This window comes from Heterocephalus glaber, unplaced genomic scaffold (assembly GCF_053883595.1).
Source record: "Heterocephalus glaber isolate CG9 unplaced genomic scaffold, H.glaber_assembly_v1.0 deba00001729, whole genome shotgun sequence".
NCBI classification, from domain to species: Eukaryota; Metazoa; Chordata; class Mammalia; order Rodentia; family Bathyergidae; genus Heterocephalus; species Heterocephalus glaber.
In genome coordinates, this window is record NW_028258440.1 from 7,833,949 (window position 1) to 7,857,525 (window position 23,577).

The 23,577-nt window shown below is 34.9% G+C and overlaps 2 pseudogenes; both read right to left on the reverse strand.

Moving 5' to 3' along the window:
- Window positions 1-13,537: 13,537 nt before the first annotated feature.
- LOC147821579 (uncharacterized) lies at window positions 13,538-14,681 on the reverse strand (annotated as a pseudogene).
- A 6,421-nt stretch (window positions 14,682-21,102) lies between these two features.
- Window positions 21,103-23,502, reverse strand: LOC106010660 (uncharacterized; annotated as a pseudogene).
- Between the last annotated feature and the right edge of the window lie 75 nt (window positions 23,503-23,577).

Sequence of the window (23,577 nt, forward strand, 5' to 3'; positions counted from 1 at the left end):
GATCTCACATAAAAGTTTCCCTAGTGTAAGAACAAGCCTTTCTAATGCAGGTGTCTTGTATGAAAAGGAGGAGTTAGACGTTTCACTCATACTTTCTCTGACTATTAAACTAAAGTATTTTCTCTGTTTTCTCTGGCTTTCAAGACTTTCTTCATTCTCAGATACATCTCTATTCATCAAAACACCAGCTTCAACTTTGAAAGTAATGAATTCAAAAGGAAAAAATTGACAAAATATTTTCAGAGCTGGCAATTCTGATCAAATTGACACAAGTAAAATAATACATAGAATTATATTACATCTAATTTTATTTAATATTATGTGAACAACTTTTAAGATAATAAAAACTACATAGATATTAATAACAGTAAAATAAAGGATTAGAATTATAGAATTTAATAAAATCAAGACTAATAAAATCAAAAGAATTTAATTTATTTCATTTATTTTAATTAATTTAATTTATTTTATTTTATCTAAGTATAGAATTTAATAAAATCAATAGAATTTAATTTAAATCAAGAACTAATTTACTTTTTCAAAACTTGTTTCCAGATTTTTAAGAACATTAAATTACAAATAAAAAAATTTTAATTGGAATTTAGTAATGATATTTTTTGAATGTGTGCTTCATCTGCAGGTTAAATAAGAACTGCAACACAATCAAGAGCAAATGAATCCAAGATCAAAAGTTGAGAAAATCTACTTGAGAGCTAGTTTGGAACATTCAATATTAATGAGAAACTAACAATGGCAAATTTATTCTAAAGGTCAGGAGTATCTGGCAGTCAAATTGAAAAATAATCCAAATTTATATCTACTTTTCTCATATAAATTATAAATTATATTATTTATCCAGTGCTTTTTGAACCAATATGTCTTGAATTTTATTGGTAATGATATATTTTACCAGTATTCCTTTGTGAAAAATTTCCTCTATATCCTAACATAGATTGTGCATTTCATAGTAGTATTTATGTGTTTTTGTAGCATATGTTAATAATTCTTATTATTAAAGAAGTATCATCAATATTTTCTTTTATTTTCTCATATATCTTTTTAAAATTAATTTTTAAAATATAGTTTGTTTTATGCTGTTACATCCTAACGGAAAGTGTTAACTGTAGGTGAAGATAAGATAACCTGTCTTCTTTGTGCACATAGGTATGTACAGAGGAAAGGACTGAATAGTTACAGAAATTTTCTTTAAGAGTTTCCTTGCTTTCCCATTATTCCCTGACTTTCTGCCTGTGTAGTGTATACAATGGAAATAAGTAAGTATGATACAATTCTCTCACAAATAGATCAAGGCCCTGGTATATATCTAACATGCTTTAAATGTAAATATCTTAGAGTTCCAGTAATCTCAGGCCTAACAGAGATGTGGAGAAATTGTTTTTGTCCTTCTGTACTTCAGATTTTCAATTGTAATTCGTTTCCTGTCATGGTTTATGCGTGTCACTATTCACTTTAACAGAAAATTTGTTCTAGGGCACTGAAAACAGAAACTTTGCACAGCTTGAATGCTCTATGGTATAAAATGAGTGCCTTGTTAATCTAATATTAACAGAACTCTGATGACTTGGGTGAGCCCCTTTGATATAAGGTGCTTGACAATTCTTACCAGGTTTCAGAATTCATCAAATACAATAGGTTTCCCATAGGCCTTTCCTCCAGGTCTTTCCTGGTTTTCTGTATATATTAACATTTGTCACAACATATACTGCATTGTTATTGATTCTTATCTATTATTTTTTATTAATTTTTGGTACATTTAAGGTATACAATATAATAACATTCATCATTGGAATTTGCACCTTTACATAATCCATCATGGTTCTTATTTTTTCCCCATTCCCCTGCCCTCCCTTCAACCCCTCCACCCCTTCCTATTCTTGTCTATCATTATTCAATATCCAATCATTATTAGAGTATAATTCTTTTACCTTTGTAATGCTTTACTTTTTGTGTGTAATCCAGTTTTCAGCTGCAAAACCAAAACCTTATATTGAACTTCATCCTCCTTTCATATGAACCTTTATTTGTTATACTGGTCATAAAATTATACGTTACAGTAACGACAAAATATATGTTATGTACTCTAAAATCTAGTCTCTATGCCTCTACGTGAGTCCTGATCTAAACCACATTATTTTTTCCATGACTGTTTAAAATTTCATCAAATATAACAAGGACCAGGACATTGTCTTGCTCCCTAACTTTTTCTGCCCTCTTCAAGTTACAAATTGTTTCTCTCTTTGGACTGTAGTAAAATATTTCAATCTTATGTCCTTTACAATACACTACATTACTGGGCTTTCAGGACATGACAACATCTTGCTGGAGTTTTTGAAGTATTATTTTGTTATTGTCTTATGGACATTAGGAATTTAGTAAATATTTTGAATGAATAAATATGTTGATAAATGTTCACTCATCATTGCATAGAATTATAGTTGTTTTATATTTAAAGAATTTGTCTTATTAATCTACGTTTCTCAAAGGTAAATGTGCATGGCCTGGTAAGTGTTTAATCATACAAGATTAACTTCTGTGTTTAGCAAAGCCTTAAATGATACACACAAAAACAGATTTCCTTTAAGTAATTTCCTCTAGTCTTTTGCATTAAGTCACTTTTCAAAGTTATAAACTCATCAAAATGAAGAATTACACATTAGGATAATTCCATGTGAATAAATATTGTCCTTGATTTCAGGAGTACTTAATTGGGGGCTAAAGGATAAGCTTTGCTATATTAATGAATCCCTTGTAATTGTATACAGGATTTTGTCTACTGGTTTTCCTGCTTCCATTTCAAGGAACAAACTGCATAGTTTCCATTCCATTCACACATTATGTTATGACCTAAAATTGTTAAGAATTTGCCAACAAAAAAAGAATTTGCTAAAGAAAACCCGAGTTTTGTAATTTGTTTTTTAGGATCAATTTGATAATAGAAAAGACTTTCACACACACACACACACACACACACACACACATCTCCAAACTATAGCAATTAAGAAATAAATATTTGAGAAAGAATTTAACAATTAACTTAAACTTTTGTCTAGCATCAGTGCCCTGTAATGTAATCTTCACTCACAATTTTGTCATTTGTTCATTTCATTCATTGACTTAATATCTACTCTTGCCAGGTATCTCCTTTTTTAGACACTGATATGTCAATAGAACAAGAAGAAAAAAAGTTAAATTATTTTTCTTTACTGATTCTGTAAAATTCACTCATGAAATCTTATTGCACTACATTTCTCACTACTGTAAATTGACTGTTTAAATCACTGTTATATGTAACACAAAATGTGTTTCCTTGGAAGAAAAATAGGGCTGTCTTTTTTTTAAAGGTGACCTAAAAATACAGTAAGCTGAAGCAACATTTCATTTTTAAGTACACTGTCCTGCACTTCTTGGAAGATGCACCTATAAACTAACCCATATAAATATGCTTTGATGAGAGCTTATGGGAGTACTGCTAATGAATTACTTCTTAGTGATCTGTATCAAAATATCTTAATGTAAAAAATTCTCTTAATTTTTTCATTCACTATAGTATCTATAGCCAAATGAACCTTGGCAATAAATGTCTAATTGAAATTGATGAAAGCATAGTTATTGTTACAAATTTTCTCTGTAAATTTGGAACTAATTCCACAGACTTGCATCATATCCATACCAATGTTAAGGCAAAGGGAAACATTTACAGTCAGGCCTTTTTTTCTCTCAACATCTTCATTTAAAAAAGCTGTGTGGTTTCCCAGTACAGATGGATGTTTTATCATTAAAAGCTCAAATTTTACTCCTGCCTCTGTGTCTTTATCATTCTATCTTTCATAATGAAAATTATTTTTCTTTTCTAAAAGTTTTTTATCTGTCAAAGACAATTTAATATTCACTATTTCCAGGTCACAAAAATATCTCATTTTAAGACCTCCAATGCACTTAAAAAATGAATCCTTGTGCAAAAAAGAACATTCATTTATTTCCATTAACTTTAGATAACACTTAATTTAGATGTTCTGCAAAATTTTGAAAGTTCCACTAAATGCCTGTGGTTAATTTAAAAATTGGCTATACAGCAATTTTCAAAATGACATTCTTAGTGTCACCATGTACACATTCTAATGGGATAAAGGACATAAGAAAAAATGTGGTCAAATAAGTCCTCTTCTGACATAATATTTGATAAGGTATCTTTAGAATGTGTTGCAATAAATGCTATGGTTATCTAACAGATAAGGCATAGGGCATATTAATTGACAAGAGCATACCTGGCATATTCAAGGAATAGAAGGAGGCCAGTGTGACTACAGAGGCGTAAACAAAAATTCAAGTGCTAAAAGGAAAAGTAGAAAGGTAAAAACTGACAGAAATACCAATGTAATGTAAACCCGAGTAAGATGTTTGGGTTATTTGAGTGATGTGGGAAGCCATTATAGATTTAGCTGCAACATTCCATAACCTGACATACTTTTTCATAGAACATCTTTGATGATTTTGTAAGGAACAATCTGTCAGTGTAGTTTTGATGGACAATGCAGGCAAAAACTTATTTATGCAAAAATGAGAGGAGAAGCACTTCTAGAATGTTGCAGTAAGGCCCTCTGAAAATCAACTTCTTCAAAAAATAAATAAACACCCTGGAAAAAATGTCAAAAATAGCTTTTGTGCATCTCTGATACTAACCAACACAATTTGCAACAAGTGAGGAAAGTTTATTCAAAAAAAATGGCTGAAACTTGGTAAGACAAGTGAAATTTGTAACATTTTGTCTTCCCCATTCCTTTCTTCTCTCTCCTCAGATCTTTTGCAACCTAGCCTTCTACTATCCTCAACAGTGTAGCAGCCACTGGAAGACAAAGGGCAAATTTCTTGCTGGCTGTTATGCCACACTCATGGGATTGTCTATTTTTTTTTTTTTTTTTTTGGTACCTGGGATCGAACTCTGGTCCTTAAGCTTCCAGGACAGGTGGCAGAAACACTGAGCTAAATCCCCGGCCTGGATTGTCATTTTTTGACCCTTGTGGTGGTTTCCTGAAAACACCAAAATCGACAGGATTGTCTTTATTTGATCTGATTCACAAATCTTTCAGCATGAAAAGCTTTTCTATGAGGCTGTTTAGGAAATAATCAGTTGGAGTTTCATATTTCAGCTGTCTGAGATATAATACCAGTGGAAGTACACAGGAGACTTAACAAAAACCAAGAAGAAAAATTTGGGAATGATAGCCACAAGTTCTGTTTTTAAAGTCACACGTACCCCAAACTCTAGAAGTACAAATACACATACATGCTTATATGCATACCCAGGAGAAAACTGAGAAGGCTCTGAACTCTTACCTCTAGGTGACTTTGAACATTTGAAAAAGATGACAATGAAAGCTAAAACACAGTTATATACTGCCAGAGGATTGAAAATGTTAGCCAACACACATACAGTGCACCTAATTAAAGGCTAGGGAATATTCATTGAGGGTGATCGAGAAAATCTTTCCCAAATCCTTATGTGAATATCAAGATCACTGACCACAGATTGCAAAAGTATCTGTAACAAATAGCAGAGACTTCACACAATTAATGACATAAGGCAATTAAAGAATAACTAAAGAAAGAACAAGCACCCGGAAAAAAAAATGAAAGTGGGTTTTGGTTACCATAGCTACCATTTAGTCTCATATAAAATGCACAGTTTTGATCAACAGCCTTAAAACCATAAGACATGCCAAGATATGGCAATGGGTGACATATATCCAGGAAAAATAAAAGTGGTCAATAGGAACCATACTCAATGTATGGCATACATTATTTTGAGTAGACAAAGATTTTATTTCTGTATAAATTTTTATTTTAATTAACACAGTAGCAACTGTATATATTTATAGGGAACAGTGATATTTAAATACATGTGCAGATCACGTAAATGGTAAGATCAAGGTAACTGGCATATCCATTATCTTAGACATATATCATTGTGCATGCACATTCACAGTCCTCTATACTATTCTGAAATAATTAACTGTTCCCTACAATAGTTACTGTATTTTGCTGTAGAATATTACAACTTATTCCTCTTATTTAACTGCATCTCTGTACTCGCTGATCGTATTGTCTCCAGTCTTCTCCCCCTCATATGCTTCCGAGGCTCCAGTAACCAATTTTGTTGTCTTCCTTGAGGATTACTTTTGGCTTCCACATATAAAGATTTAAAATCTACTTCATTAGCAGTTCTAAAATATATAATACATTATTTTCTAATAATCACATTTATTTGTAACCGAAAGTATATTCTTCCTGTGTAGCAGAAATTTTGCATCTTGGGTCTACCATCTCTTTTCCACATCCATTACTCCAATTTCAACTTCCATAAATTCAACTATTTTAGGTTTCACATGAAAAAACATGCAATATTTGTTCTTCCCTGCTGAGCTTCGCTTATTTTTCTTAACATAATATCCTCCAGTTCCATTCATGTTGCTGAAATTGTCAGAATTTCATTAAAAAACAGAATAATATTTCATCATATACACATGCCACATTTTCTTACCTGTTGATCCATCAGTGAACGAGTTGATTCCCTATCTTGGTTTTTGTGAATAGAGTTACAATAAACAGGAGAGTACAAGTGTGTATTTGACATACTGATGTCATTTCTTTTGATACACACCCATTAGTGTGATTACTATATTTTTATTTTTCTGCTATACTTCTATACTGTTTTGGATGATGGCTGTAATAATTCACATTCCCAGCAGCAATGTATGAGAGTTTACTTTTCTCTATATCCTTACATACATTTGTATTTTTTGTCTCTTTGATAATAGTCATTCTAAGTGAAATAACATACATTGCAACATATTTTTTATTTACATTCTTCAGATGAAAGTGATGGTGAGCATTTTTTCATAAACTTGTGGCCATTTGTATATCTTTTGAGAAATGTCTGTTCAGGTCATCAAAATTTTTATTGGATTACTTGACATTTTAAGTTCCTTATATATTCTGTAAACTGATATCTTGTTGAATGAATAATCATAAGTATAGGATGAATACTTAAGAATACTAATAATTTACCATTATAAGCAAAGGACACAGTGATATCTTAAGTTGCTGAAAGATAAACAATTCCAACCAAGAATTCTATATACAGTAATAGAAACTTTCAGAATTTAAAGAAAAAGTAAAACAAAATCAGCATAGAAACATCAACAGGTATTTGTTGCTGTTCATTCATATCTACAAAACAAGAAATATAGAGTGCATCAAGATAAAATAAAAGTATACCAAGGAGTGTTTGATTTCTTATGAGAAAATGAAAGTTGATCAGTAAAAGTAACACTCAAGTGAAAAATAATGCAGATTAGTGTGTGTTTTATTTCTGGTATATTTATTCTCTAATCTGACTGAAAAGTTAATGACAGAAAGGTATCATTTTAAAGGTATTTTAACTCATATATAATGATACACACTTTTATTCCCAGGCTAAGGCAGGAGGATTGAAAGTTCCAGGTCAACTTGGGATACTTAGTGAGATCTTGCAATAAAATAAAAATAAATGAAAGGTGGGGCATGTTGCTCAGTGAGGGAACACTCCTGGGTTAAATGTCTAGTATTTCAAAAAAGTATTTTAATGGGATTGCATTGTATATAGTGTAACTATATTTTACTAACTAAAAGGAGGAAGAGGAAATAAAGTTATTACAGTACAATATTTTTATATATTATTTAAATTAAATGAGAATTTGTCTAAGTTTATATTTATAAGTTTTGATATTAATTGGCTTTCCCTAGGTCATCCATAACAATAATTTAGAACAAGTGAATAAACATGGCACAATAAAAATTCTTAACTCAAAGAAATCATTAAAAAAGCAATAGAGGTTAAAAAAAAGTTATGAGAGAGAAAAATGTAACACACGGCATGGTATAAATTCCACTTCATCAGTAATATATTAAATCCAAATACATTAAGAATACTAAACAAAATTCAGATATTCTCAAAACTGATTTTAAAAGCCATGATTATAGATCTAATACAATTTGTACTATGTATATGAGGAAAACTGCAAAACCTTGATGAAAGATACCAAAGAAGTACTAAATAAGTGGACAGTCTTCGTTCATAGATAGGAAGACACAATATTTTCAAAACATCAGGTCTTCCCATTTTGATCTTTAGATACAATAAAGATCCCAGGAAATTATTTTGTGTATATTACCAAATTGATTCTAACATTTATGTAGACAGGTAAAAGATACAGAATAGAAACTCAATATTGACAGAAATGAGGAAAAATAAAGTTTGAGAATTGACAGTAACTGGCTTTAAAATTTAATATAAATCAATGATAATAAAGGGTGTTATTTCTAAAAGAATATACAAGTAGGTCAATGAATCAAAATAGTGAGTCTAGAAATAGCTTTACACAAACATAGTTGACTGGTCTTTGACAAAGAAACAAGGACAATGTAATCAAGAAAGTCTAGTGTACATATAGTGCTAGAAAAAATGGGCATCCCCGTGCAAAAATTGAACCAAGACACAGACCTGCTAACCTTTACAGAAACTAACTCACAAGGGATCATAGACTTAAAGGTAAAATAAAAAATCATAAAAATCTTAGCAGAAATTTAGAAGAATTGTGACCTTGAGTATGGTAAAGTTGTTTAGACACAATACAAAGTGCACAATATATGAAAACAGTAATTGATAATCTTAACTTCAATAAAATTAAAAACTGCTAGTCTGAGAAAAGCAATGTCAAGAGAATGAGACGAAAAGCCACAAATTTGGAGAAAATATTTGTGAAAGACTTATCTTCTAAAGACATTTGTTCAAAATACACAAAGACCTGACCTAACTCAAAAAAGACCAGCATAAGATGATTACAAGCAGGCAGAATATTTGAACAAACACTACTCCATAAAATATGTAAACATTAAAAGAAGTATATAAAATACATAATATCATCATGTGCTCTTAGGGAAATGTAAATTGGACAACATTAAGATACTATGGTACACCTACTAAAATGTCCAATTTTTAAAGCAGTGGTAACTTTACATGCTGGCATCACTGTGAAGCAGCAACAATGTATTTATTTTTTGATGGGAATGCAAAATGTGAATGTTAATTTGTAAGTTTGGCTGTCACAAAGCTAAACCTGTTCTTACTATACGGAAAACCAATGATACTCCTTGTTATTTACCACAATGTGTTGAAAACTTATTTCCAGACAAAAGGAGAAAGAAAGAAAGAAGGAAGGAAGGAAAGAAAGAAAGAAAGAAAGAAAGAAAGAAAGAAAGAAAGAAAGAAAGAAGATGCACATGGATGTTTCTAGAAGATTTATTCATAATTACTAAAACTTGGACACAACAGATTATTCAATAGGAAAGTAGATGAGTTAACTGTAGAATTTCCAGATTTCTTTAATAATACTGATTGTTGTTAAATGGCACATTTTATTGAACATTAAAATACCAAATGGAACAAATTTCAACCAGCCTCAATTAAAAAAAAGAATAATTATGCCCCATGAGAACTGTTCATTAAGTCCCTGGTCACTTGAATGTAGCAAAGATGTAATATATATTTACATATTGCTAATATCTCTTACATTAAGAGGACCATATAGGATTAGGAACAAGAGCCTAAACTTTCTATAATAGAATACACCCAGAAAACTAATTGTAAATTGTCTAGATACATTAATTCTGTCAGGAGGAGCGGCTTGGAGCCCCGAATCCTTCCGGTGCTCCTCTCCACGGGTCAGCCAAGCAGCTTGAAACTCCTCGGCTGCATCCCAGTTCCTGGCCATGCCACGGTGAGGTCCCAGGAGCGGCTTGGAGCCCCACCTCCATCTGGCGCTCTGCTTAGCCACTTGGGCACCTGCAAGGCCCAGTTCCACTCCCCCCTCCCCTGCCTTCTGGCTCTTCTGCTACCTGGCCCCACACTAGAGAGGCACAGGGGATTATACTTCATATAGTTAAGTGTGATCGATTAATAACTACCACAAATTGTCATTTTCTAAACTGCGCTTGATGCTATGGTATTGCTGATTGTATCATTTGGCCTAACATGTTGTGATTGATCTAATCAGTTTTCCTTCCTGGTATAAGGAAAATAAAATAGTCTCAGAGTCATTAGAGCCTCAAAAACTAAACATAAGCCATATCTGGAAGACACCTCTGAAAAACAATCATTCCACAAGGGTTTTAAACACAAGCAACAAAGATGCCTGCATTAAGCAATTTTGAAATATCAACCCAGGAATTAAACCAAGGACAGTACCAAAAACAAAAATGAGAAGACATTTAAGCAAGGCACAAACACAGGCTTCCACTCCACAAAAAGGAAATTCTGGGGGAAATGAGGTGGAAAAGTCTGATAATCAACAACCTGGACACCCTGAACTGATAGCACAGAGCTAAGAGACAACCTACAAAATGGGAAGAAATTTTTAGCAGCTGTACCTCAGACAAAGATCTACTATCTAGAATATATAAAGAATTGAAAAAAATCTGAACCCGCAAATTAAAAGAACCAATTCAAAAATGGGCATCCGAAATGAACAGACATTTCTCAGACAAAGAAGTAAAAACAGCAAATAAATATATGAAAAAATGTTCAACATCACTGGTCATTTGAGAGATTCAGATGAAAACAACACTGAGATTTCAACTCACCCCGCAAAGAATGGCTGCTGTGAAGAAATCAACCAATAACACAGGCTGGCAGGGGTGTGGAGAGAAAGGAACCCTTCTCCATTGTTTGTGGGAGTGCAAACTGGTGCAACCACTGTGGAAATCAGTATGGAGATACCTCAAAGAACTAGGACTAGAGGTCCCATTTGACCCAGCTATTCCCCTACTGGGTATCTTCCCCAAAGAATTGAAAGAACCGTACCACAGGGATATATGTGCACCTATGTTTATAGTGGCACAGTTTGTAATACTAAAGCTTGGAAACAGCCCAAGTGCCCATCAACTGGAAACTGGATAAAGAAGATGTGGGGCTTTTTTATAAAATGGAGTACTACTCAGCCATAAAGAATGAGAAACTAGAGACATTTATAGCTAAATGGATGCATATTGAGGCCATACTCTTAAGTGAAATAAATAGGACACACATGTGTAAATACTGAATAGTTTCTCTAGTGTGAGAAACTGAAAGTGTAAAAAGGATGAAAATGATTAAAATTAATAACTAATAATTTGAAATGGGAAAAGATCCAAAGCAATAGGGATGGTGGGAGCTGAAGGGGAAAGGGAAGAAGGGAAAGGAACAATTATGAGAAAGAAAAAAAAATGGAAACAAAGTCTATGTAAATAGGGAAGGGTGGTGGGGGTGAAGGGCACATAGGTAATGGGTGAAAAATAAGAACTAAGATACATCATGTTCAGGTACAAACACCCAATGATAAATGTAAATGTATTCTATACCTAAAATGTACCAATTAATTTATATTAAAAAATCTGTCAGCATGATATAACATATTCCAAGGTAGACTGAAATTAGATTCCTATTGGGCTCTCTCCAAAAAAAAAAAAAAAAAAGAAGTGGGAGAAAGTTGCTACAGGAAATAATACCTAAATAAAGTAGGAAAGTCACATAATCTATTACATTCCTGTATCCCAGTAAAAACTAACTTTTATGTTCAGCTACAAAACCATTCCTGTTCTTGTCTTTATTCTTACATATACATATCGCCATGAATTCACTTTGAATAATGAGAAAATTTATAGAGTAATAATTTTATATTTGTATTGAAATATTGAATTTTTATTTATGAAGTTTTACCTTAGCAAAATAAATTCCTTTAATATCAGTATAAGACTTAGTGGAAACACTTGATTCAGTGGAGGAAATTAAAAGAAAAACTCTAATATACTCCCTATTAGAAAAATATTCCAATAATTCATCTGATAATCTTCAAGTTTTGAAAATAGCATGAGAAGCCATCTTAGAAAACATCTACAATGTCTCTGTAAAATAAAGCTACACTTGTTTTTCAAAACCAAACTCATAGCAGTCAGTGTGAATCCATACAAATGTAAGCATATTACAACGCTAAAGTCCCAAATGGACGTCTTTAAATTCTCGTTAATTGAATTACATAAATACTCAAATTAATTCCTCAGGGCACTTAAGACATTGCCAAAGCATGTTTCCATATGGAAGGGTAACACCATAAACATTGAACTTGGTTCAGAGACTCAAGAAAACATCTACATATTCATGTCAGCACAAGTTACTTCTTTTTTCTGCCTTTAAGTCTCAGACAATTTTTACCTTTAATCAAGAATAAAAGAAAAATTTCAAAGTATTTGAAGGCATGGAATGTTAATTACAATCCTATTTCCCTATGCTCCAAATATTTAGTTATGAAATACCAGTTCAATGATACAAAACACAAATTAAACTGTAGAATCATATGTTATCTGCAATTTTAAAGATAAATTAATGCTTTATTAAAAGTAAATATGCATTTGAGCATTTTTAATTTAAGCTCTTGTCTCTTTATAATTTAATTTGCAAACACGCTACCTGCAGTTCATGCAAAGAACCATTATTTTTAGAATGGGTTACATTTCACATTCATAAAATAATACCCCTAGAAAAATACTTGCTGATTTTATTTTGGAATATAAGATAAAAAAGAAATCGAAAGATTATGTAAAATATATATATATTCCATTATTTTGATTTACATATTGTATCTGTCAGTGCTTACTAGAGAAACAGATTTAGTGTAAGATATAAAAATATATAAGAAATTCCAAGTTTGGATTACAATGGCTGCTCACAGAGTCAGATGTGGAAGTGTGCAAAAGGATTGACTGCTGGAGATCCAAAGGATTCAGTTGAAGGTCTAGAGCTCAGTCCTCCCTAGTTTGGGTTTTCTACACCCAGAAATATGACTTAGTTTAGTTAGGCATTTCTTTGCTTTTTGTTTTTTGTTTTTGTTTTTGTTTTTTGGTGCCAGGGATCCTACGCAGGACCTTGTGCTTGCGAGGCAGGCGGCAGAAACGCTGAGCTAAATCCCCGGCCCGAGGCATTTCTTTTTCAAATTGAAACAATCAATTGACTATCACAATTCACTCTTTGTCAACTTGACAACTAGATACATTTCTTTAAACCATAGTCTCTGCCTTCAAGAAACTTTCTTGCCACAAAGACAAGTTCATAATTTCTCCTAACATGTTATAAATATTCTGCATACAAACGGAAACACACTAATTTCCTCCCCAGAATAGAAAGCAAGTTTTCTTTGGATGATGCTTACTCCTACCATTTTATAACTTGAACATTGGTTTAACAATACTTAAGAATCGATATTAAGTCCGTCAACATTACATTACCTTAGACGTGTATTAGGAGAGAACTATTACAATTACAATCCTCATTTGTGTAGCTGGTTGTGATATCATAGCTTGTATTTAGAACTATCTTCTTTTGCTGCCCATTCCATAATGTCTTCATTTCTGAAGGTTCTGGTCCATTTGTCATTCTGCCTGGATTGGCTTATTGCAGTTTCTCATTGACTATAAAAACAGGGCATAATAATACTAGGAGGCAGCCTAAGGGATATCCTGTACTCCACATATATTCATCTTTCCCGCCATAGTGGAGTCATAGTCCAATTTCCTCATAACAGCCTGGTTCAGTCATCACTGCCAACACCATAACTCCCTTTGTAGCTTGTTTCCTCAGAGACATGAGGAGAACAAAATGAACAAGGGGAACTATTAGGTTCCAGCTCAATATTATCATTGATATTCTTCTAGGTATAAGCCTTCCCTTCTCCGGAAACTAGACTTCTAAGCCAGCAGAGCCTACATTTTCAGGAATAGGAAGCAAAATTTTGCTAATGGATCACTAGGAGTAAAGGTGAGTGATACCATTCTCACTTTCATCCCTCGATTTCTGGACTCATGAATCCTAGCTATGGTAGACACGGTACCACATAGTGCATGCTGATTCAATGCATATACAGTCTTTTTAAGAACCTTACTCCAGCCCTGCAACCTATTCCCACCTAAATGGTGGTTGTAAGTGTATCTTCAAAAGACCATTCCATAATTATTCCTTTCACTTCTATTCCTATTTCACTTTATCTATTATACATTTTGATCCTTATTTACACTTTTAGATTCTCACACCAGAGAAACTATTTGGTATTTACACATGTGTGTCCTATCTATTTCACTTAAGAGTATGGCTTCAATGTGCACCCATTTAAGGGAAAAATGGAAACAAAGTCTTTGTAAATAGGGAGAAGTGGAGGGGTTGAAGGGAAGGCAGGGGAAAGGGAAAAAAATAAGAACCAAGATATATTATGTAAAGGTACAAATTCCCAATAATGAATGTCAGCATATCGAATACCTAAAATGTACCAATAAAAGCAATGAATAAAAAAAAAGACCATTCCACTATTGTATCAATCTATCCACTTCTGGATAGTGAGGAACATGTAAGACCAGTTAATCCCATCCACATGAGCCCATTGCTGCACATCTTTGGCAATAAAATATGATTCTTGGTCAGAAGCAGTACTGTGTGGAATTTCATGACAGTGGAGTAGGCATTATGTGAGTCTATGGATGCTAGTTTTAGCAGAAGCAAAATTTTTTACTTCCTTCGCCCATATGGATATGTCTAACCACATTCCTCTTCTGCAAATATCTTTGTCACTAATTTTTTTTCTCAGAAAATGATGTTTATTTGGGACCAGCAGAGAACCTTGTAAAGGATGTATACATGACAGAAAATATTGTATGCTTCAAAGAGTTTGAAGCAAAGAGAAGTTTTTGAAGACCAACAAGGAAGACTATATCAGATCTTTGGAAAACATAATCCTTGTCCACACTGGTTAATAACAAGAGCAGCATTGGTCTGAGTTTGAACACACAATTGCTGGACAGAATCCTTGTAGAAGTATACTTTGTGTAAAGTTGTAATGTCTTGTGTGCAAATCTGTGCTTCTGGCAATGTCACATGTCATGGCTACTATTGTGCATTAAGAATGTTTTCTTTATAATATTACAACTACTCTTTAAAGAATTTTAAGGGCCGGGGATTTAGCTCAGTGGTTTCGCTGCCTGCTGCACAAGCGCAAGGACCTGAGTTCAATCCCTGGTATCAGAAAAGAAAAAAAAAGAAAAATTTAAGGTTGACAGAAAGAACTCCATTTTGATTCTGAAAACATTCATATTTCTTTCATATATCCAACATTTTAATGCATCATTTAGGTTTTTATGTGTGGTCTTAATAGAAAATGCTAGAAAATCTAGTATAAAGATAAATGGCCCTACCATACCTATACTATTATTTATCACCTTCAAATCTCAGTATCAGAGAAAGCAAAATATTTCTCCACAAAAAATTACATACCTTTCTCTAACATTTTTAATTAATTTTATTAGTACATTTAATGCATACAATATAATGACATTCATCATTGGAAAATTGCACCTTTACATAATCCATGTAGGTTCTTATTTTTTCCATTCCTCTGCCTTCTCTTTAATCCCTCTACCCCTCCCTATCTATAAAGACTTAGTTTCCATTTTTTCTTCTTTTCACATTAATTCAGTTACCTTCTTTCCTTACCTCTACCCTTCCAATTTCCCCCTCCGCTTTGCACCTTTTCTTTCTATTTCACATTATCTGTTACACCTTTTAGTCCTTCTTTACACTTTCAGTTTCTCACACTAGAGAAACTATTCGGTATTTACATGTGTGTCCTATTTATTTCACTTAAGAGTATTGCCCCAATGTGCATCCATTTAGCTACAAATGTGTCTAGCTCCTCATTCTATATGCAGGAGTAATACTCCATTTTATAAAAAAAAACACATTTTCTTTATCCACTCTCCAGGTGATAGACAACTGGGTTGTTTCCAAGTTTTAGCTATCACCAATTGTGGTGCTATGAACATGGGTGCACGTATATCACTGTGGTATGATACTTTTAATTCTTTGGGAAAGATACCCAACACCAGAATAGTTGGGTCAAATGAGAGTTCCAATCCTAGTTCTTTGAGGTATCTCCATACAGATTTTTAGAGTGGTTGTACCAGTCTACACTCCCACAAGCAGTGGAGTAGGGTTCCTCTTTCTCCATAGCCCCACCAGCATTTGTTATTGGTTGATTTCATGATAGCAGCCATTCTTTCTGGGGTGAGGTGGAAGCTTTGTGTTGTTTTCATTTGCATCTCTCAAATGACCAGTGAAGTTGAACACTTTTTCATATGTTTATTTGCTATTTCTACTTCTCTGCCTGAGAAATGTCTGTTCATTTCAGATGTCCATTTTTGAATTGGGTCCTTAAATTTGGGAGGTCTGATTTTTTTAAGTTCTTTATAGATTCTAGATAGTAGACCTTTGTCTGAGGGAGAGCTGGTGAAAAAATTTTACCAGATTGTGAGTTGTCTCTTCACACTGTTGGTGGTTTCTTTTGCTGTGCAGAAGCTTTTTAGTAAGAAGAGATCCCACTTGTTAATTGTTTGTGTTAGTTCATGAACAACTGAGGTTTTGTTCATTAAATCTTTTCCTACACGAATGTCTTCAAGAGTTCAACTTAATCAATCTTCCAGCCGGTTTAGCGTTTCTGTTTTAATATTTAGATCTTTAATCAGTTTCAGTTTTACTTTAGTGCATGGTGAGAGATATGTGTCTAGTTTTAATCTATGAAAAGTTGAAACCCAATTTTTCCAGCAACATTTATTAAAGAGGCTATCTTTCCTCCAGTGAGGGTGTTTGGCTCCTTTGTCAAAGATGAGATGACTGAGTGTGTCTAGAGTTGTTTCTGCATCTTCTAATCTGTTCCACTGGTCCTCAGGTCTGTTTCTTTGCCAGTACCATGCTGTTTTGTTTTTTGTTTTTTTTTTTACCACAGTAGCTTTGTAGTATAGTTTCATGTTGGGAATTGTGCTACCCCCTACCTCGTCTTCATTGCCTATGATTGATTTTGCTATTCTAGGTCTCTTCTTGTTCCAAATGAATATTTGGATAGTTTTCTCCAGGTCTGTGAAGTATGCTGCTGGGATTTCATTTGGGATTGCATTGAATTTATATAGAAGTTTTGGAAGTATGGCTATTTTCACTATGCTGATTCTTCCTACCCAGGAGCAAGGGATGTCTTTTCATTTTCTGAAATCATCTTTAATCTCTCTTTTCAGAGTATTATAGTTTTCAGTGTAGAGGTCTTTAATTTCTTTTGTTAGGTTGAATCCTAGGTTTTTAAATTTTTTGGAAGCTATTGTGAAAGGAATTGATTGCCCCATTTCTCTCTCAGTGAGTCTGTTTTTGGTGTACAGAAAACCTATTGATTTGTGTGTGTTGATCTTGGATCCAGTTACTTTACTGAATTTGGTTATTAAGTCTAGAAGACTTTTGGTGGAGTTCTTAGGTTCTTCTGTATAGAGAATCATGTCATCTTCAAATAATGACAATTTGACTTCTTTGTTTCCTATCTTTATTACATTTATTTCTTTTTCTTGTCTAATTGCTGTGGCTAATTTTTTTCCAAAACTATATTGAACAGGAGTGGTGATAGTGGACATCCTTCTCTTGTTCCTTAGTTTAGTATGAAGGACTTCAGTTTTTGACCATTTAGTATGATATTGGCAGTTGGTCTTTCATAGATGGCTTTTATCAGATTGAGGCAGAGACCATCTATACCAATTTTTTGTAGGGTTTTGATCATAAATGCATGTTAAATTTTGTCAAATGCTTTTACTGCATGTATTGAGGTGATCATATGGTTCTTGTCCTTGACTCTATTGATATATGTATTATATTTATTGATTTCCATATGTTGAACCATCCCTTCATCCCTGGGATAAATCCCACTTGATCAGGGTGTATGATCATCTTGATGATCTTCTGCGTTCTATCTGCCAGTATCTTATTAAGGATTTTTGCATCTATGTTCATTAGTGAGATTGGCCTATAGTACTCTTTTTCAGTTGGGTCTTTCTCTGCTTTGGGGATCAAGGTGATGCTTGCTTCCAGGAATGAATTTGGGAGTATTGCTTCCCTTTCAATTTCATTGAAGAGTTTAAATAGTAATGGCAGTAGTTCCTCTCTAAATGTCTTGTAGAAGCCATCAGGGCCTGGGCTTTCCTTAGTTGGTAAATTTTTAATTATGTCTTCAATTTCATTGATTGATATTGGGTCATTTAGAATTTTTAGGTCATCTTCCTTCAACTTTGGTAATTTACAAGTATCTAGGAATCTTCCATTTCTTCTGTATTTTCCATCTTATTGGTGTATAGGTTCTCAAAGTAGATATTGATCCTCTGGATTTCTGCTGGGTCCATTGTAATTTCACCTTTTCATTCCTAATTACATGGATTTGGGTCTTTTCTTTCCTTTTTCTGATAAGGTTGGCTAAGGGTTTGTCAATTTTTTTTATTTTTTTGAAGAACCAACTCTTGGCTTCGTTGATTTTTTGTGTTGTTCTCTTATCTCCATTGCATTGATTTTTGCCCTGATGTTCATAATTTCCTCCCTTGTATGAGCTTTCATTATGTTCCATTCTTCTTTTTCTAGAAGCTTGAGTCTCAGTATCAGGTTGTGTAATTGAGCTCACTCTGCTTTCCTAATGTGAGTATTCATTTCTATGAATTTTCCTCGTAGGACTGCTTTCATTGTGTCCCATAGATTCTAATATGTTGTGTTGGCTTTGTCATTAAATTGTGGGAACTGCCTGATTTCTTCTTTAATTTCCTCTGTGACCCATTGGTTATTCTGAAGTGAGTTGTACAGTTTCCATGTGTTTATGAAATTCTTGTGGTTTCTTTTCCTATTGATCTCCAATTTCATCCCTCTATGATCTGATAATACACAGGAAATAACTTCAATTCCTTGGCACTTACTTAACATCTATGAGAGACCATGTGGTCTATTTTAGAGAATGACTGATGTGCAGCTGAAAAGAATGTGTATTCTGCTGGGGATTTAGCTCAGTGGTTCCGGTGCCTGCCTTGCAACTGCAAGTTCTGGAGTTCAATCCCCAGTTCAAAAAAAAAAAAAAAAAGAAAAAAGAAAGAAAGAAAAAGAATGTGTATTCTGATTTTGTGGGGTGGAAAACTCTGTAAACATCTGTTAAGTTCATTTGTTCAAGAGTTTGATTGAGTTCTAGTATTTTGATGTTTGTTTTTTGTCTAGTTGATCTATCCGTTTGTGACAGTGGTGTATTGAGGTCCTCAACTACTATTGTATTAGTGCTTCTTTGAATTTTCTTGTCCATTAGTATTTTTTTTATACAATTGGGTGCTCTAGTGTTTTATATATATATATATATATATATGTATAAATAATTGTCATCTCTTCCTCTTGTATTGTTCCCTTTACAAGGATGTAGTGTCTTTCTTTCTCTGTCTCTCTTAATCAGTGTTGGTTTGAAATCCACTTGATCTGCAAAGAGGATAGCTACTCCTACTTTTTCTGGGGGGGAGGTGGTTCCTTTTGCATGGAGTATTGCTTTCCACCCTCTATCTTTCAGTCTATGAGTTTCTTTCTGAATTAAGTGTTTTTCTTGTACACAGCATATTGTTAGATCTTGCTTCTTGACCCATCCACCAGTCTATTTCTTTTGATTGGTGAATTGACACCATTAACATTGATGGTTATAACTGATATGTATGGACTTATCCTTGTTATGTCTTTTTCTTTTTATTGGAGTCTCCCCCTTTGTATTTAATTTCTTGTCCTGCCTGATGGATTTATTCTGCAGGGCTTCCTGGGGTTGTGATCCTCATTGTCTTTTCCTAGGATATTGTTTAAAATTATTTGGAGTGCTGGTTTGGTATTCATGAAGTTCCTAAAGTGCTGTTTGCCATGAAAGTATCTTACTTCTCCATCAATTTGGAAAGATAGTTTTGAATAGTATATCAATCTGGGTTTGAGGTTGTTTTCCTTTAGGGCTTTAAATGTCACTCCATGCTCTTTTTGCCTTGTGGGTTTGCGTTGAGAGGTCTGCTGTGATTCTGATGGGCTTTTCTTAGTATGTGATTTGTTTCTTTTCTCTAATTGCTTGTAGAATTTTGTTCTTCTGTTTTGTTTCTGGAACCTCAACTATTATCTATGTACAGATTTTTTTTTGATTATGCTAGTTGGAGTCCTATATACCTCACTTAACTCTATGTCAAGTTCTTTTTTCCCCTATTTGGGAAGATTTCTGGCATCACTTCTGTGAACAGTTTTTTTTTTTTTTTATGTCATCTGCAATCTCTCCTGTTTCTTCTTTTCATTCTGATGTTTTTATTCTTTGCATCATCTTGTAGCTGCTGGATTGATTTCTCATGGTCCCTTCATATTTTTAAGAAATTTTCCTTTTCCTGGTCACTAATTGCAATCTTATCTTCTATATATGAAATTCTATCCTCTCATTGGCTCATTCTGCTGAGTAAACTTTTAATGGACTTTTTAATCTCCTGGAAAAGTGTTTGCTTCTGTTCCATGGATTCCATTTGTTTCCTATGTTGGGATTCCAACATGTTTCTCAGCTCCTCTATTGTTTTATCCATGTCTTCTCTAGATTTATTAATCATGTCTTGTACAATGGGCACAATCTCTGCTGTTATCTGAGAATTTATTTCTGATTTCATTTTTTTCTAGGTCCCCTTTCATTGCCAGTTCAGAGCATCCAGGTAGTTGAGTATCAAATTGTTCCATCGTATTGCCCTTTGGGGTTCCCTTAGGTGATCTGGAAGTCTGTTTTGGGGACTTATTTACATGTCTTCTCATTTCAACAGATGCAGCCTGCTGTGTCTTTGTTGAGGTGACTTATTGCTCACCCAGTGGTCTTGAATTCTCAGCAAGCCACCGAACAGCCTTTACTCTGCTGGTCACCAGTACACCAATTCCTGTGTTCAGAGTGGTGGCCTTCTAGATCTCTGAGCTGACCTGTTGTCTGGGCAGACTTCTGTCTGGGGCCTGTGCACACTTGGGATTGTATCTGGGTGAGACTCTCACTGGAGCCCCTATGTACCTGTTGTCTGGGAGGGCCTTTGTTTGGGGGCTGTGCACCCCAGTTCCTGTTGTCTACACAGCCCTTGGCTCAGGTCTCCTCACACTTATCATTGGTATCGAGGTGAGTCTCTGGGTATTGCTAGTGTGCCTGTACATCTCTTCTCCAGGCCTGTCCCTGGATGTGGCCAGTGGTATGGCAGGCCTCTGGCTGAAGCCCGTGAGCCGGTGCAGCTCCTCTCTGGGTGGAACCCTGGCCTGTGTGGGTGTGCCTGAGCCTCTGGGATTTGGGCGGACCCCAACTGGTATCTGCCTACAGTTGCACTGGTCTGGGCCACACAGCTGCTCCCTGGGATCTGCACGCACTCACTGATGGGAATGGTGGGACTCTGGTGGAAGCCCTCGCACCTGTGCAGGTCCTTTCTGGGCAGATCCCAGGCCTGGGTAGTAGTACAGGAGCTTCTGAGGTTGGGGTGGATCCCTGATTGGGATTTGTCTGCTGCCACACAGATATGGTGCACACTGCTGCTCCCCGGTATCTGCACCCACTCGCCAGTGGAATGGCGGGCCTCTGGCAGAAGCCCTTTGTCACTAATTTTACAGTTATGTTCCCCCCAAGTTCCTGAGGATCCAGCCAGACCATTGGCTACAGCCCATGAATCATACACATTGCACATCTGGCCATTTCTCTTTTCAGGCAAAAAGTACTACCAGGTGCACTGCCTGAAGTTTGGCCCATTGTGAAGAATTTCCTTCATTGCTGTCCTTCAGGGATGTCCTGGAAAGGGGCGGCAATGCTGCAGTTATCCACTTACAGGTGGTGCTTGCATAATGAGTAGAACCATCTGTATATCGGACACTAACCTTCTCCTCCTCTGACACCTAATCATATGACATATTCCATGAGGCCATAGCTGCATGCTGGGAAACACAATACAATATTAGGAAGAGGAGTAGTAGGAAGAGGAATAGTTAGGAAGAGGAGCCATAGACATCTGGGAAACTTCTACATGTAACTTACTTGTACCCTCTGGATCTACTTAGGATTGATCACATATATACCATTTCTATTTAATGATAGATATTTACATCCAACCTTATGACTCAATGGATCAGATTATATCCTAGTCATGATAGGCAACTCAGGTCAGTTGGTAACCTATTGTTTCAAGGTCAAGTATTCAGTTTCCACTAAGGCCTAGTAGCAGACTATAAGCTGTTTTTCAAAGAGAGCAATTATCTAAAGAAGATGGAAAAGCCTTGCTCCAAAACTCTAAAGATCTTTACTGCAATTCCACTATGGGTCCCTGCTAGTGACTCAAAACAGCATCCCTGACTGGCACTCACAATTCAAGTACCATTTGACCTGTAGGATCATATACCCACAGTGGCAGAACATCTGGCACAGTAGCCCTGGGCCGGATTCAAAGCTAGCAGCTTTCTGAGTCACACAATAAAACACCTAAGTGAGGAATGTGTAGCCTCCAAAATTCAAACAGGCCCATTAGGCATTGTGCCTCTAGTTTGGTTGCAGGGGGAGCCAGATGCAACAACTTATATTTTACTTTTGAAGGAATATCTCTACATGCCTCACACTCCTGGACTCCTAGAAATTTCATCGAGGTAGAAGGACCTTGAATTTTAGTTGGATTTATTTCCCATCTTGTGCCTCTCAAATAGATTACTAACAAATCCAGAATAGTTTCTACCTCCTTCTCACTTTGTCCAATCAGCATAATACCATCAATGTAAAGAACTAGTGTGATACTTTTGGGAAAGAAAGGCAATCATTATCTTTGCAAACTAGGTTGTTACACAGAGTTGGAGAGTTAATATTAGCCTGAGGTAGGACAGTGAAGTTTATTCCTGGCCTTGCTGAAAGTAAATTGTTTTTGATGGTCCTTATGGATAAATATGGAGAAGAAAGCATTCACCAAATCAGTAGTTGCATACCAAGTACCAGTACATGTGTTAACCTGCTCAAGTAAAGAAAGCACATCTAGTACAGCAGCTACAATCAGAGTCACCACTTGATTCAGTTTGTGGTAATCTTTCATCCTTCTGCAAGACCCATCTGACTCTGTATAGGCCAAATGGGAGAATTAAATGGAGATGTGTTGAGGACCACAACCTCTGTGTCCTTCAAGACCTCGAGAGTACCACTAATCTCTGCAATCCCTCCAGGGATGCAATATTGTTTCTGGTTTGCTATTTTACCAGGTGAAGTCAACTCTAATGGCTTCCATTTGGCCTTTCAAACATAATAGCCATCACACTACAGGTTAAGGAACCAATGTGAGTTTTCTGCCAAGTATTAAATATATCTGTCCTAATTATGCATTCTGGAACTGGGCAAATGACTTCATAATGGATTCAAGGATTGTGCTGTACCCACTGTGAGTTGGACCTTTGCTAAATCTCCATTGGTCACCTGACCTCCATAGGCCCATTACTCCTATTGGAGGGCAAAAATGACATTTTGGATCCCCTGGAATCAGTGTCAGTTCAAATCAGTGTGCAGTAGCCCCCAAAATGCCTGATTATTTCCCTTTCCCTAATATACAGTTTCTCTGGCAAAAGGCCTC